Source organism: Pogona vitticeps, chromosome 6 (genome assembly GCF_051106095.1).
Source record: "Pogona vitticeps strain Pit_001003342236 chromosome 6, PviZW2.1, whole genome shotgun sequence".
In the NCBI taxonomy this organism is placed as follows: Eukaryota; Metazoa; Chordata; class Lepidosauria; order Squamata; family Agamidae; genus Pogona; species Pogona vitticeps.
In genome coordinates this window covers 49,918,823-49,934,155 of record NC_135788.1, presented here as the reverse complement: position 1 = coordinate 49,934,155, position 15,333 = coordinate 49,918,823, and the positions used below count along the sequence as shown (strand labels likewise).

General features: G+C 43.1%; 1 long non-coding RNA gene across 1 annotated transcript in view; it reads right to left on the bottom strand.

Annotated features, from left to right (window-relative positions):
- Positions 1–3,041: 3,041 nt before the first annotated feature.
- LOC144583501 (uncharacterized) overlaps positions 3,042–15,333 on the bottom strand; it is a 45,210-nt gene continuing 32,918 nt past the window's right edge. The window contains exon 2 of the long non-coding RNA XR_013537294.1: positions 3,042–14,274. This is a non-coding gene — a long non-coding RNA (uncharacterized LOC144583501). The remainder of the gene's footprint in view (positions 14,275–15,333) is intronic.

Genomic DNA, 15,333 nt, shown 5'->3' with positions numbered 1-15,333 from the left:
AGAAGGGCTAGTCCTCCTTCTTTTGGCTCTCAAAACCGAAAACATATTGTTGACGGGAGGTAATAAATAGACAGAGATAGTAGACGGCAAAAGATAATAAACAGCAAAACTTACTGCCGGGTCACCATCTTCGTTTTCCAAAATTAGTAATAAGCCAACACCATTAGTAGAGCTTTTATCATTAGAGGGAAAGATTGACCCAAATGCCAGACAACTAGACATGGGAGTATTCCTATCGCTCCGGAACTCACGGTTGATTAGCCAATCCTGGAAGGAGGTGGGATGATGAGCCTCTCTGCCAGGTCAAAGTGTGGCTTGCAGACCAGGAGCTCTGGAGTGATAGGAAAGGAGTATGGAGTCTGCAGCAGCAGCGGTGGATGGTGAGTGGACAGTCTGGATCCTCGTTATGTCAACTTGTGTGTGTGGGGGGGTATTCATATTTGTATATTAATACAAATACCCCCATCTCTATAGACAACCTAAGAGCACAAGATTGTCTTTTTCAAGTAGCAGTCAAGTCAGTCATTGAGGTAACTATTAGTATTCAACTTTTCCCTATCATTTGTTGTAGGATGAACCTCTCGCTTCTTCTTCTTCCTTGTCTCCTTAAACTCAAGGCCTGGGACTGTCTTACCAACGGGCAGAAGAAAACTAGTTATTTTATGCAATCTTTTCAGAGTCCCTGCCCTGAAGCCACTGAGGTAAACTTCTAGCACAGTCTTACTCAGGAGAGCACCCCTTCATTCTAGGGGACAGAAGTAGCTAGGTTTCTAATTTGGTTTACATACCCTTTTTAAAACAGTTACATATTTTGACAATGGTTTCTTAAATCCCATAAAACGACCATGTCTGGTGAGCTGAATAGTTGAGCCCAGTGTTGTCTTCCCACACATTTGCATAAGCGCAAGGTCCTCCTGAACAAGTAGTGGCCAGTCACTGTGATGATCTTTAGTCATTTGAGCTTGATAATTTGTTATAGCACCAACTTGTCCTTTTAAAATTTCCTAAATCCACAGGGCTGCAGCAGCCTTACTATTAGCAGGATGACACAGTTGGGATCTCATGGAAGGATGACAGACTATTTCATGCTGTATTTTCACTCTCCCAGAGGTGTGTTTGTTGGATTTTCTACCTCAGAATGGCACAGCCAGTCTTTTATACCAGGTGCTTTGACTTTGGCCAGGGCAAGTCCGGTGGTGAATGGCACCATCTGCTTTTAGTCACTTGAGTTAATGCTGAATACATGAAAGATTCCTTCAGTGGATAAAAACAGATAACTATGATTTTGAGGGCAACATATTTGACAAAGGAAAAGGACTATATACAAGTTACAGTGGCAGCAAATGAAAAGAGGGGTGAAAGGTGAATCTGATGACAAAGAGAAAACAAGTAGCCACTGAAAGACAACCGCTTGGTTTTCACAAATGCTGTTCTGAATGTATTGATACAAATATTCTAGCACATTCTTATTCTGGAAGGTATTTTTAAATCCAAGTACTAAAGTATGTACCTGGGTTGCTAATTTAGTTCACACACATTCTTTCAAATATTTTATGTTCAGCCTTAGCTCATTTTATGACAGTTTGGATGTATTGGAAAGGAGATTCTACTTTACACATACACGGCAATTGTTTAAGGTACCTGTGTTCTAATTTTATGCAGCTCTTCTCAAAATGCAAATGCAAACCAATGAGCTCATGCCAGGCCAAATTCCATGAGGAAAACCAGCAATATCAAAAGCTACATGGTGACATTTCTCCTCAGATTGGCTCGAAAGAAACCCATGGAGTGACCTGTTCCAAGCAAATTGGACTCCAATTAGACTCTGTTGGACACCTGCCGTGACTCTCCCTTGAGCCTCCAAACTACCTCCAACAACAGGAACATTAGCAAGAGGGATACTGGGTTGAAGGGAAAGGAATTGGATTCCCACACGGTGGGTGCTGAGTGGTCTCAGATATGTTGGATGGAAGGGAAGTGTTTGAGGCTTACTAGACCACAATGGGGAGAGGAGTTCTGTTCTGGTTTGGATTTGAATCCGAGCCAGGCAACAACTCTGGAATGTTTTTCTCATATTTGAGGGAACTGTTGTGATGCACCATCTATGTGGTATGAGTCACACAATGGGAAATCTTGGCAAAGTGGCATGTCCATAGTCAGGTAAGTGGGTGTGGGTGGATGGGAAGAGCAACTCATTGCTTTCCTAGTTGTCTTCTGACAAGACAGGTGTCCCACCCAATTCCCAAATCAGGGAAATATGCAGCTTGGCACCTGTCCTGTCATCAGATGTCTTTTCATCTCCTGAAACATACATCTTTTTTAAAAAAAACAGATGTATAAATGCTGATAGAAGGATCCAAGGCAATTCTTTATTTCCCCTGATGCTGGCAATGCTGCTATGGCCAAGGAAGAAAGGTGAGGAAGAGGGGTAGGAGGCAGGGAAATGAGGAAGAGGAAGGAAGTCCAGAGAAAGAGAGGGAGGGAGGCCTTTTGTCTCTTTTCCATTATTAACAAGGAAGTGGAAGAAACCATCTTCCTTCCTCAGTTCTTTCCTGCCTGAAATGGTTATCCACATTGGAAAAGAATGAGAGTGTCTAGTGCTGTGATTTCCTGGGTTTTCCGATGCATGAAGAAGGGAGGGGAGGATGAGGCTGGCAAGGGAGGAGAAAGGGAGTGAACAGGAAGCTTTGCTTCTTCCTTGTCATTCCTTCAGAAGTGGGTGAGGGAAAGAGGGAGGGGGTTCACCTCTCCCCCCCCCCCCCGATTTGATCCAGAATCAGTTATAAGAGCCTTTTGGCACAGTGGTTAAGGTGCTGTACTGCAGCCAAAACTGTGCTCACAACCTGGGGTTCAGTCCCAGGTAGCTTTCTCAAGGTTGACTCAGCCTTCTATCCTTCTGAGTTCAGTAAAATGAGTACCCAGCTTGCTGGGGGTGTAATGTGTAGCCTGTGTAATTAATTTTTAAGCTGCCTAGATAGTGCTTTAAGTGCTATGGGGTGATATATAATCAGTACGCTTTGCTTTATAACAGAGAACTGTGGGGAAAATGGACTCAGCTCAGAATATAGGACAATGCATTTCTATTGGGAACCGAGGGGAAATGCTGCTTGTTGTGCTGGGATTAAGCTGAAAGGAAGACTTCTTGCATTGTGCAGGCAAACAGGTGACCACTGCAATCTTTTCTCATGTTGTGCTATCACTGCAGGTTATGAGGCCCCCATGATCCAAAAATCCCATAACTGAGGTAGAGAAATTATTCTCCATTTTTCTTTTGTCCTCTAGAAGATCTTCCCTTTCATCTCTGAACCAAGAGCTTTATTCATATCTTCCCATCTGAAGGCTTTCACCCATTTTTATTAGAATTCTGCAATGCTATTCACTCAAAAACAGTAATCTCAGCTTCCATTCCTGAACAGGGAAATTCTGGTTTTCTTGATGGTGTTGGTCTTCCTTCTGAGTGTGAATCTCAGCTGGGCTTTCATCTTTGTCATTATCCTATATAGCATTGCTTTTGTTTGTGTTCCTGACAACTGGAAAAGAATTCCTTTATGTCACCATGCTCTGGGAGAGCCACCTCATAACAGCAAATTGTATGGGTCCTTTACTGAATCCAAATACTATTTCTAAGGTTTTACGTCTTCAGCACCGTGGTCATGGCTTTCATTCCTCATCTGCCCTCCTTGTCTGGAGATTCTCGACACGATCAGTATCTCTACATCTATTTTTTGAGAAAGAACCAGGACAAGGGGCATCAATGGAGTTGTAGATGCTCAGTGTTCCATCAGACCAGTGAGTTCTTCCAAGCAGCAGGATGTTTTCAAAATTTAACAGAGACAAAGTTTTGGACATATCTACACATCCCACATAATTATTGCCAGTGCCGTCTATATAATCTGGCATCATGCTTTCCTATGCTGCTTCACAGACTTTGGACCAAAGTAGTTGGACAGTATTGGCACCATCTTGACATAGTTGTGACACTGTTCCTAATCTGCCAAAACCATTGCTTTGCTTCAGTGGATCTCACTTGAAACTGGTTCTGTGATCAGATTTCTTTTGATCTCAGGAAACATACATCTTTTTAAAACCAGTTTTTAAAAATGCTGATAGAACGATGCAAGAAAATTGCTAATTCCCAGAAATGGGTGAACATTCATGTGACACACCCATCGGTGTTCCCAGGTTATTTCACTAGCCTGAGGCCCACAACACGTTCCCTCCTTTATGCTTTATGGGTTGTCCGGGACATCCAGATCTTTCTGATATAATTCCTCTGTGTACAGTGGTGCCTTGCAAGACAATTTTAATTCGTCCTGTGAAAATCGTCATCTTGTGAAAAAATCATCTTGCAAGGTTCCCTATGCATCAGTCAAAAAAAAGTCTTGCGAAGCATCAGTCTAAAAAAAAAAGTCTTGCGAAGCATCGGTCTCCAAAAAAAGTCTTGCAAAGCATGGTCATAGAGAAAAACGTCTTGCGAGGCACCATAGTGATCGCAAAAACCAATTGTCTTGCGGGTTTTTGTCCCACGAGGCAATCGTCTAGCAAGGCACCACTGTATTCTTGCCAACTCTTCTTGATTTCTGCTTATGTTAGGTCCCTCCCATTTTTGTCCTTTATCATGTCCATATTAGCACAAAATTTTCCTTTAGTATCTCCAATTTTCTTGAACACATCTCTGGATTTTACCTTTCTATTATTTTCGTCCATATCTTTGCACTGTTTATTTAAGAAGTCCTTCTTTTCTCTCCTTGCTATTCTTTGGAAGTCAGCATTCAATTTTCTGTAACTTTCCCTATCTCCCTTGCAAAGCCACTTTGCTTTCTTGCATTTCCTTTTCTTTTGGATGGTTTTTGTACGATGTTACGAGCCTCTATCCAAAGTTCTTTAGGAACTCTGTCTACCAAACCGAGTTCCTTAAATCTGTTCTTCACTTCCACTGTATATTCATAAGGGATTTGGTTTAGATTATACCTAGCCCAGTGGTTTTCCTTACTTTCTTCAGTTTAAGCTTGAGTTTTGCTATAAGAAGCTGATAATCAGAGCCACAATCAGCTCCAGGTCTTGTTTTTGCTAACTCTATAGAGCGTCTCCAGCTTTGGCTGCAGAGAATATAATCAATCTGATTTTGTCACATTCCCAGGGGTTACAACAGCAGAGTCCAATAAGCCAGTCCTATGTCAGGAATTCAGGGAATGCAGGGCAGATATCCAATTACCAAAGCCAACTCACACAACGTAGTCCAGGGTCAGAGTCCAAAGCCAAAATGCACGATGTAGTCCAGGGTTAGAGTCCAGAGCCAAGAGTCCAGAGAAGATGGTTCAAGGTTGTCAGAAGCATGGATGCAAGCCAGAGGTTTGACTTGTCACTTCCATGGATTTTCAGCCATCTGAGAGTTGTTTATATAGTAAAACAGCCCCTTGAACTGCTGGAAGCCTTTTCATCCTGTCAGTACTCAGGGCTAGTTGATCAGATTTTTCTGCGGGCAGCCTTCAAGCAATCCTCTGACCTTTTGGTCATAAGTCTTCCCTGAAGCCTGGCCCTCAGCCTGTCTACTGGGGGAGGAGAATCTGGAGGCAATTCAGGTGTTTGTATTTCTAACTGCTCAGCATTCTCCTCAGCCACAGTTAACCCTTAAGGTTCCAGATCTTCGGCTACACTCGTGACAGATTTCAATATTACCCATCTGTTGATGTCCATGTGTAGAGTCACCTCTTGTGTTGTTGGAAAAGAGTGTTTGTGATGACTAGCTTGTTCTCTTGACAAAACTCTATTAGCCTTTGCCCTGCTTTGTTTTGAACTCCAAGGCCAAACTTACCTGTTGTTCTTTTTATTTCTTGATTCCCTACCTTAGCATTCTTGTCCCCTATAATGAGAATGACATCATTCTTTGGTGTCAGTTCTAGAAGGTGTTGTAAGTCTTCATAAAATTGGTCAATTTCAGCTTCTTCAGCATTGGTGGAAGGTGCATGAACTTGGATTACGGTGATGTTGAAAGGTCTGCCTTGGATTCATATTGAAATCATTGTATCATTTGTGAGACTGTATCCCAGTACAGCTTTCCCCACTCTTTTGTTGACTACTCCATTTCTTTTACGGAATTTTTGCCCACAATGGTAGATATGATAATCATCTGAATTGAACTTGCCCACTCCCATCCATTTTAGTTCAATGACACCCAGGATGTCAATGTTTATTCTTGCCATCTCCTGTTTTACCACATCTAGCTTACCAAGGTTCATAGAGCTTACATTCCAGGTTCCTATGCAGCATTTTTCTTTGAAGCACTGGACTTTCCTTTCACTTCCAGGTGCGTCCACAGCTGAATGTCCTTTCGGCTTTGGCCCAACCACTTCATTAGCTCTGGAGGTACTTATACTTGTCCTTCGCTCTTCCTCAGTAGCATGTTGGACGCCTTACAACCTGAGAGGTTCATCTTCCAGCATTATATCTTTTAGCCTTTTGTTTCTGTCCATGGAGCTTTTCTTGGCAAAGATACTGGAATGGCTTGTCAGTTCCTGCTCCAGGTGGATCGTGTTTAGTCAGAACTCTCCACTATAACCTGTCCATCTTAGGTGTCCTTGCACGGCATAGCGCATAGCTTCTCTGAATTACTCAAGCCCCTTTGCCATGACAAGGCTGCCACTAATAGCCACTAGTGTCTGGCCCTATTGTAAACCTATGAAGAAACTACAGGTAACCCACCTGTAACTGTAGTACTTCGAGTGGACCTCTGTGATTCACACTCTGGGTGATCCACTCCTATGGGGAGCCTCATTGGAACATTCTAGAGCTTCTGCTGTAGCAAAAAACAAATTAGAATAAGCCCCTCCCCCTGTATAAGTACCTTGGCGCCAAGACTCTCCCTTCATTTGTGTTAACTGCTGCATTTTTAAGCTGTATGGCATGACAGTGCGGAGGTTGGGCGGGATGATGAATCACGGAGGTCCATTCAAAGAACTACAATTACAGGTAGGTAACTTGTCGTTCTTCTTCATGGCCTCTGTGAATCACACTCTGGGTGACTAGCAAGCTGTCTTACCTAGAGGCAGGATGGAACACCAAGGAAGAGCTAGAACAGCATGTCCAAAGGCTGCATCAGACATTTGCTGAACATCGAGTCTATGGTGCCGGATGAAAGTGGATGGCTGTGCCCATGTGGCAAAAGCACAGAGATCAGGAAGAGGTACACCATGGAGGAATGCTGTGGAAGCTGCCACTGCTCTGGTGGAGTGAGGGCAAATCACCTTCGGAACTGGCTTTCGAACAAGCTGATACGTGAGGTGAATGGTTGAAGCAACCCACCTAGAAATTGTCTGAGAAGTCACCTGAAGACCTTTGGTAGGAGGTTGGTGACTGACAAAAAGGCAAGGTGAGCGCCCAAAAGGTTAGGTGCATTGAAGATAAAAGGCAAGGGTGCTTCAAACATCCAACATTTGAAGGATTTTTCTTGAGCTGAAGATGGTGATGGGAAGAAGGAGGGGAGGACTAATGGTTGGGAAAGATGAAACTGAGATACAACCTTGGGGAGGAAAGAAATATTGATGGATAATTTTACTTTATCTGGAAAAAATTGTAAGTAAGGATAGTCATATCATAAAGCTGCTAAATCACTGGCTTGTTGAGTGGATGTAATGGCAACAAGGAAAGCTGTTTTGAAGGTAAGCAGTCGGAGATCAGTTGAGGCTAAGGACTCGAAGGGAGCCTTAGTGAGCTGTTGTAAGACAAGGGTTAAAGACCATTGTGGGGAGGGTGGATGAACATTTGGGTATATATGAGACAACTCTTTGAGAAATCATTTTAGCATTGGATGCCAGAAAAAAACAGCTGCTGGAGAGTTTGTTGGTTGATGGGAGACTATTGCAGAGAGGTAAACCCTTAAAGAGGAAAGGGAGAGACTGCTAGACTTGAGATGGAGTAAAAAAAAAAGGAGAACAGTGGAGAGAGATGGATTGATGGAAGACAATAAAGAGGCTTCAGTGAAAGATTTAATTTTTTTCCATTTACATAGGTAAGTTTTCCTGGTCAAGGGTTTCTTTCCTTGACAGAGGATTGTGAACAAAGCCAGTTTCCTAAGAAACTGTTCTGCCATGGGACAGAGAGGATTCTGAGTGAGAGACTCCTTTAACAGGCAAAACCGGGTCCAACAATTTTACCCTAGGGCAGTCCTTTCACTCATGCACCAAGTCTGACCCGATTTCTTTGAGAACCAAGATATACACGTGAGTTCTAGGGAATCTAATTCTCCTAGTACCCAGGAATATTCTGGACCCAAGGTAGCGTGACTTTTCTGTGGCCTTGTAAAGAATAACCATTTAGGTAAACCAAATAACCAATTGTAGCATTTGTTCTGTTCAAGAAGCCAACATCCAGATATTAAGCATATTTTGTTTTATTAGAAAAATAAAGTTCTGAAAGAATAAAGTTTATGCAAAGCAAGGCATCTATGTACATTTCCATCTCATCCAGTTAGACCAGAAACTGGACTCCTCTAGAAGAAACAAAAATAACAAACTTTCTAACTAATATAAAATTGGGAAAGGCAAGCTCCCCCTCTATGTCAGTAAAAATCTAGATCTTAAAATAATACTGTAAATCCTATTGTCCATAGTCCAATCAAGAACATACCAATCTTCTGGAAAATCCAAGATCCATCAGTCCAATAAGGAAGATCCTCTGCTAAAATCCATCAAACAGAAATAATTCCTTTCTGTGTCTTTCAACCGTCATCCATGTTCACTTTCTCTCTCCTTCTGCCACTTACTCCCTCCTTCTTCTTCAAAGCTTACAACCAATCAGGGGTAAGGAAAAAAGTAACTTGTCCCACCCCATCTTCTCATGAGAACTCAAGTTGTTATCATTCTAAGCTACTGGAATCTTATGACTTCGCTCTCTCTGTACCAGGCCACCGTTACTAGGTAACAAGATAACAGGTCAGCCTGACCAATTTCTGTGAAGCAAAACTGCCTTTTGGAATTTTCCACTTTTAAGCACACAGAGACCAAAATGGATTCTTTTAGGTTAACTTCATAACCACATATTCCATCAGTAAATCACTTTCTAGCTTTCATAACCAAATTCATCACAAGGATGTCCATCCGTGAGGCAGAATCATCCATGCTTCCAGGTGCAGAACAAGTAAGTCTGGGTGAAGTACTTGGGAGTTGTTCTGTGTGAGGAGGTGTGGTAGACAGGGAAGGTGGTGAATGTCTGATAACAAGTTGTGGAGGACTGGGAACCAGGGCTGCCTTGACCACCAAGGGGCTATAATGATGGCATTGGGCTTGTCTTGTTGCAGGTGAACCACTACTTGGTGGAGGAGTGGAAATGGTGGAAAGTGGTAAGTAAGGGTCTTGGGCCAATGACTGATACCATATTTGCTAGTGTATAAGGCGACTGGGCATATAAGACAACCCCCCCCAACATTTCCACTCAAAATGTAGAGTTTGTTATATACTTGCTGTATAAGACTACCCCCTCTTCCGCATGCATGATTCTGGTTCCTTTTGCTGGGAGAGAGCAAGGGTTTCCTGGAAGAAGGACAGCATCAGCGCCGAACAGCAGACTGTCATGAAGCAGCAGAGAGGCGGCAGCCATTTTGGAGAGGCGGCAGCCATTTTGAGAGGCAGCAGCCATGTGATCGCATCTCAAAATGGCTGCCTCCTCTCTGCTGTTCCCAACAGTCAGCTGTTCGGCGCTAGAGTCAGGCTGTTCCCAGGCTAGGAGTGGGGCTCTACTGGGTCTTACTGCCAGGTAAGTGATTTCGCTGGGAGAGAGGGAGGGTTTGCTGGACATGCACCCAGCGTACAAGACGACCCCCCCACTTGGAGGCATATTTTTCAGGGCCAAAAAAGTCATCTTGTACGCCGGCAAATATGGTAAATGCATCTCCTTGGGAGTGTTTGCCGATTCCCGCTCGGGAGCAGTAGTATTTGCATTTCCAATTCATGCAGGAGGCAAAGAGGTTGAGAGTTGGTTTGCCCCAACACGTGCAGAAAAGGAAGATTGATTGGTCCAATTCCCATTTGTGAGCTTGGGAGTTTGTGCGCCTGAGGAAGTCTGCCAGGTTATTGTCATGACCGGCTATGTGTAAAGCTGTGAGGCAGATATGATGTGCTAGGCACCACTCCCTGAGGTCAACTGCTAAGTAGAGGAGACTTGGAGAGTGGGTGCCGTCTTGTTTGAGAATGTAGTACATAGCAAGGTATTGTCGGTGGCAATTTGTACCATCTTGACAATGAGGTTTTTGAAGGCTTTGCATGCCTTTATTACCGCTAGTAATTCGAATTCATTTATATGGAGCGACCTCTCCTTGTGAGACCATTTGGCATGAATTCTGAGGGATTTGCAGCGTGTCCCCCAGCCTGTGAGGCTGGCATCAGTCGTTACCTGTATTTGGGGATGTGGCTGCTGGAATGGTCATGCGATGGGCAGGTTGGGAGGAAAATGCCACCACTGAAGTTGGGAGGTGAGTTCTGGGGTGACCCTCAAAAGAGTGTGGGGAGGGTCTATCCAAAGGTGGACATCTATCTAGCAGATCAAAAAGGGCAAGGAACCATGATGGGAGATATTTCAATTTTAGATGTACATGTTGTACAACAGATGTCATAGAGGCCATGGTACCTAGAATGCATTGCACGGTTAAGGAGGGTATCATAGCATGAGGGGTGAAATTTTGAAGTAGGATGATTAAATTGTGCCGTTTGTCTGCAGGAAGAAATGTGTGAGCTTGTACAGAGTCCTTGAGTGCTCCTATGTAATGAACAACTCTCGTAGGCTTCAATTTTGACTTTTGTTTGTTGGCAGCAAGACCGAGATTGCGAAGAAGAGAGAGGGTGAAGCGTGTGTCTCACTGAGCTTTGCGACGGGTGTGAGGTACAAAGATCCACTTGTTGATGTAGGGGGAAATGAGAATCTTTTGAAGCCTGAGGTAAGCAGCTACCGGTGCCATGCACTTGGTGAATACTCTTGGAGCTGTTGCAAGGCCAACAGGAAGTCTTTTGAATTGGTAGGCCTGGGATCTGAGTTGGAACCGTAGGAATTGTCTGTGGGAATGATGTATGGAGATGTGTAAATATGCACCTTGGAGATCTATGACAGTGTACCAGTCACTTTTTCTGAGTAAAGGAAGGACTGATTCGAGGGTAACCATGCAAAATTTTGTGGTAATGATATATTTGTTGAGTTCTTTGAGGTCTAAGATGGGACGAAGACTGCCGTCCTTTTTGGGGACGGTGAAATAGCAAGAGAAAAACCCTTTGCTGTGTTGATATACTGGTTCTATGGCATCTTTGAGAAGTAATTTTTTTAAAATTTCTTCTTGTACAGTTTGAGACGGTGGCATGATGATGTGTGTCGACGTAGGGAGTTGGAAGAAATGGATATGGTAGCTGTTTTGGATGATGGAAAGTATGCAGGCATCTGTGGTGATGGATTCCCAGACAAGTAAGTGTTTCCAGAGAGTAGGAGGGGTGGAATGATTTGCGATCTTGGTCGGGACAGTGTCAAACATGATATTTGGGGTTGCAGTCATTGCGCCTAGTGGTGATTGGTTATTGACGAGGCTTGGTTCTTTGATGCTTGAAGTAAAGTGTGAACCATAGAGATTCATGTTGGAATTTTTAGTAAGAATTGTATGGTCATCTCCATTGGTTACGCTGAGGGCATTGTTGGTAGGACAGGTAGACTCCCCAATGTCTTGCAACTAATCTTTTCTTTTGAACATTTTCTAAAATGTCATCAGTTTCAGCATTAAAAAGGACTGCCCCATCAAAGAGAAGGTCTTCAATGTGTGCACACACATCTTCAGCAAGGCTGGCTGTTCTTTAGCCAAGAAAACCATCGTAATGCTACTGAGGTAGCCATGGACTTAGCTGTTGAATCGACAATGTGTCTAACTGAGAGCATTTGCTGTTTAGCAACGGAGAGGTCCTCTTGTTGGAAAGTTTGTGCGGCTAGCTTTTTGTCTTCTGGTAAGGATTCAACAAAGGTGGACATGTCATCCCAAAGGAAGCGTTGGTATAGGTCCTTGATAATTAGTGACTCGCATAGTGAATGCTGCCGAAGAATAAAGCCATCTACCCATGGAGCCAATTCTCCTACTGTCTTTGTTTGGTGGTCTGAAGGTTTGGCGATGTCGAGACCGGGACAGTGAGGCCACAACAAATAATGGAATTCAAAGCTAGCTGTTTCTGAAAGAAGAGGTCTCTGGGATAATGGACTTAGTAGAGATTGTCAATACGTTTTGACATTCTGCAATGCTAAGAAGAGAAGGTAGCATTGAAATATGTACTGGAGTGGTTGTGTCTTTCAAGATCAAGTCATAGAGATGATCAGCTGGTTCCATTGAAGGATGGTGGATCTGGAGGTCCTGGGATTTGGCCATGCAGACCATAAGTTGGGTGTAAGTTTGGAAGTCCTCTGCTAGAGATGGTGGGTCGGCATCTGCAAGGTCCGACTTGGGTGAGATGAGTAATATAGAAGGCGTTTGTGGTCTGGATCCCTGATCGGATTATTCGGGATTACGTCAAAAATCAACGGAGTGTTGATCGACCTCGGTATTGAGAGGTTGAGGGTCATAATATTGACACTGATGGCCTGATGTCAATGGAGGTGGTATGTCCATGGACATCTGTCGATGTCGAGAATCTCTAATAGTGTTAGTGGAGTGTCCATGGACACTCTCTGATCTGACACTCTGTTGGTATCTCTGATCCGCGGCCTCAAAATTGATGTCATAGTGATGACGGGTTTGGGGTTTAGGAGCCGGCAGGTGCTGAGGATCATTCATTGGTATCGGAACCAGACGGGTGTCCATGGACCAGGATGGATATTGAGCCTATGTCTCAATGATGATGGAGCAGAGGTTGTTGCCAAACAAGAAGGTCTCCATCTTCTCGGTTAGATGAAAAATAACGAGAGGCTGGAGCTGTAAATGCCTTGCATATTGAAGAATGGTGCGCAACCATGCCGGATAGGGAGCTGCCTGAAACCCACGTCGGTCTTGATTATATGGTCGCTTTGACACCAATGGCTGTTGAGATCAAGGCATGTTATGCAATACTGCCATCAAACCAGGTAGGTTGACCGGTTGACCAGTGATTGCAGATTGTCTAGATGAGCACTGATCGGTGCAAATGGCTGCCCGATGAGAGTGCTGAATGTGGGTCTGAGCCATGTGTGATGGAACAGGTGCCTTATACGAATGCTGCGGTTGATGGCATGCTGGGGGCCATAGCGGTCGATCTGGTGCCACCAAGTAGGGCACAGTATACAGCTGTGGTTCAGAGTTGACTCTGTCAGGTGAAGCAACTATGGTGGGGTTGCTAGAGGCAACAGAGTGTTGGAGGCTGGGAGGAAAGGATGTCAAATGATCCACTGGTTCATCCCATTCTGGTGATTGAGAACAAGGTTGATGAGATGGGAGTCCATCATCATCAGAGGGTGAACCAACAGAGATTAACTCGCAGGATTCTGGAGGCTATTGAGGAATGACTGTGGATGATTTAGATTTGTGCTGTCTGGATTTCTTAGGTGGTGATGGTTCTCTAGCCAAAGACAGTTGCCGCTGAATAGGAGAAAAAATGGTTTAAGAAAAAAAAATAAACAGGATGGGGGGGTGCTATGGCCGAAGGCCGATCAAAAACGAAGGAAAGAAACAATAACGTTTCAATATATGATATATTCATAAAATTAAATTATTTTAAAAGAAAAAGGAATCAAGAGTAAAAGTCTCTTTTGCTTTCGACTTACAGAAGCAAGAATACGACTCTCAATGCGGTGGCTGAAAGAAACTGAAGGGAGAGTCTTGGCGCCAAAGTACTTATACGGGGGGGGGGTATTCTAATGTGTTTTTTGCTACCACAGAAGCTCTAGAATCTTCCGATGAGGCTCCGTGCAGGCGCAGATCACCCAGAGTGTGATTTCCAGCTGCCACAAAGAAGAACCTAAGTCGAGGACAGATAATTGGTAAATGTCCAGATGTTGTGGAAATTCCTGTTCCCATAATCCTCACCACTGGCTATGTTGGACGAGACTGTCAGGAGTTGGAGTCCAAGAATACTTCCATGCTCTTCCCATTAAATTTTCCCTTTCCTATTCAAATAAATGACAACACCAATGGAAACAATTTATCCTCTTGATTTCATTCTTTATTCTTTGTTCTTCATGGATGCACATGTTTTTTGTCTCAGACTTCCGCATCTCTTTGTTTCCTCAAAGCTTCTGTGTTCTTCCCTCATTCCCAGTCGACAAAAATACGTATTCTGATATGCCTTCCTGTACATAACATGGACCAGAAAGATGAAAATGTTCAGAAAATTAATGGAGGCAAGGAAGTGGGGGGCAGGAATGGTATATCTACCTAGGAAGGATAATAAATTAGAGATTATAATGCAACCAAATTACCTACCCCCCCAAAAAATGTCAGTGGCATTCTCCACCCTGTGTAAGTGCATAATCAAGGTAATGATGATAACTTTCCACAGGTTTGTTGCAATCACAGCTGAAATGTGAAGGGTTTTTATAAGGAGGTTATTTGGGACACTTCTTCCTTAAAATTCAGCTCCTTGGCAATATACAGTGGAGAATGTTAAATGCACCTGCGCTTAATCTCAGTTCTCAGATGCAACTATCTAAAAATAATCATTCTTCTGCAACTCAATCGCATCCCATCCTCATGACTCAAATCTACAAGGATACATTTTGTTTATATTTTCTTATTACGCCTTCTGTTGTTACCAGGGAAGAGAGAGACGTGGAGCAACTGTTTTTCTTAAACCTACCAAATGCGTAGAAGTCCAAACGTAAAGTTTAATAGAATCCTAACTCTGTGGCTGCATGAAATGATATTAATATTGTAACCCATCTGGTTAGGCTGTAGCAACCAGATGTTTACTGAATGTAAGAATTCTTTCACAGAACTGTGTTTTTATGCATGTTGTTGTGTTGTGAATGAAAACAGATGAACTCTGACAGAAAATGGTTCAGAATTTCTGAATCAAAAATAAAAGCAAGAATACAGATAGCATAAATCGCCTCATATTTCATTTTAGGATACTGATTTTGTTTCTGTGCTCATACCTCCCTCTAGTGGTTAGATCATAGCTATGTACAGTATATTAAAAAGGCACTTTTAAATATTGATCTGAGAGATAATTTGCTGTAGATTGAATACTCTAATAATCTCCACTGTTCTCCAAAGACTCATATCAGTATCAGTTTGATATTATATCCAATGATATAATGAAGATGGAAAATCATGACTTAATTTATGCAAAGTCCTTGAGTCCGTAACATCTGACTTTGGGAATCTCCCCATCGGATCAAGTCAAATTA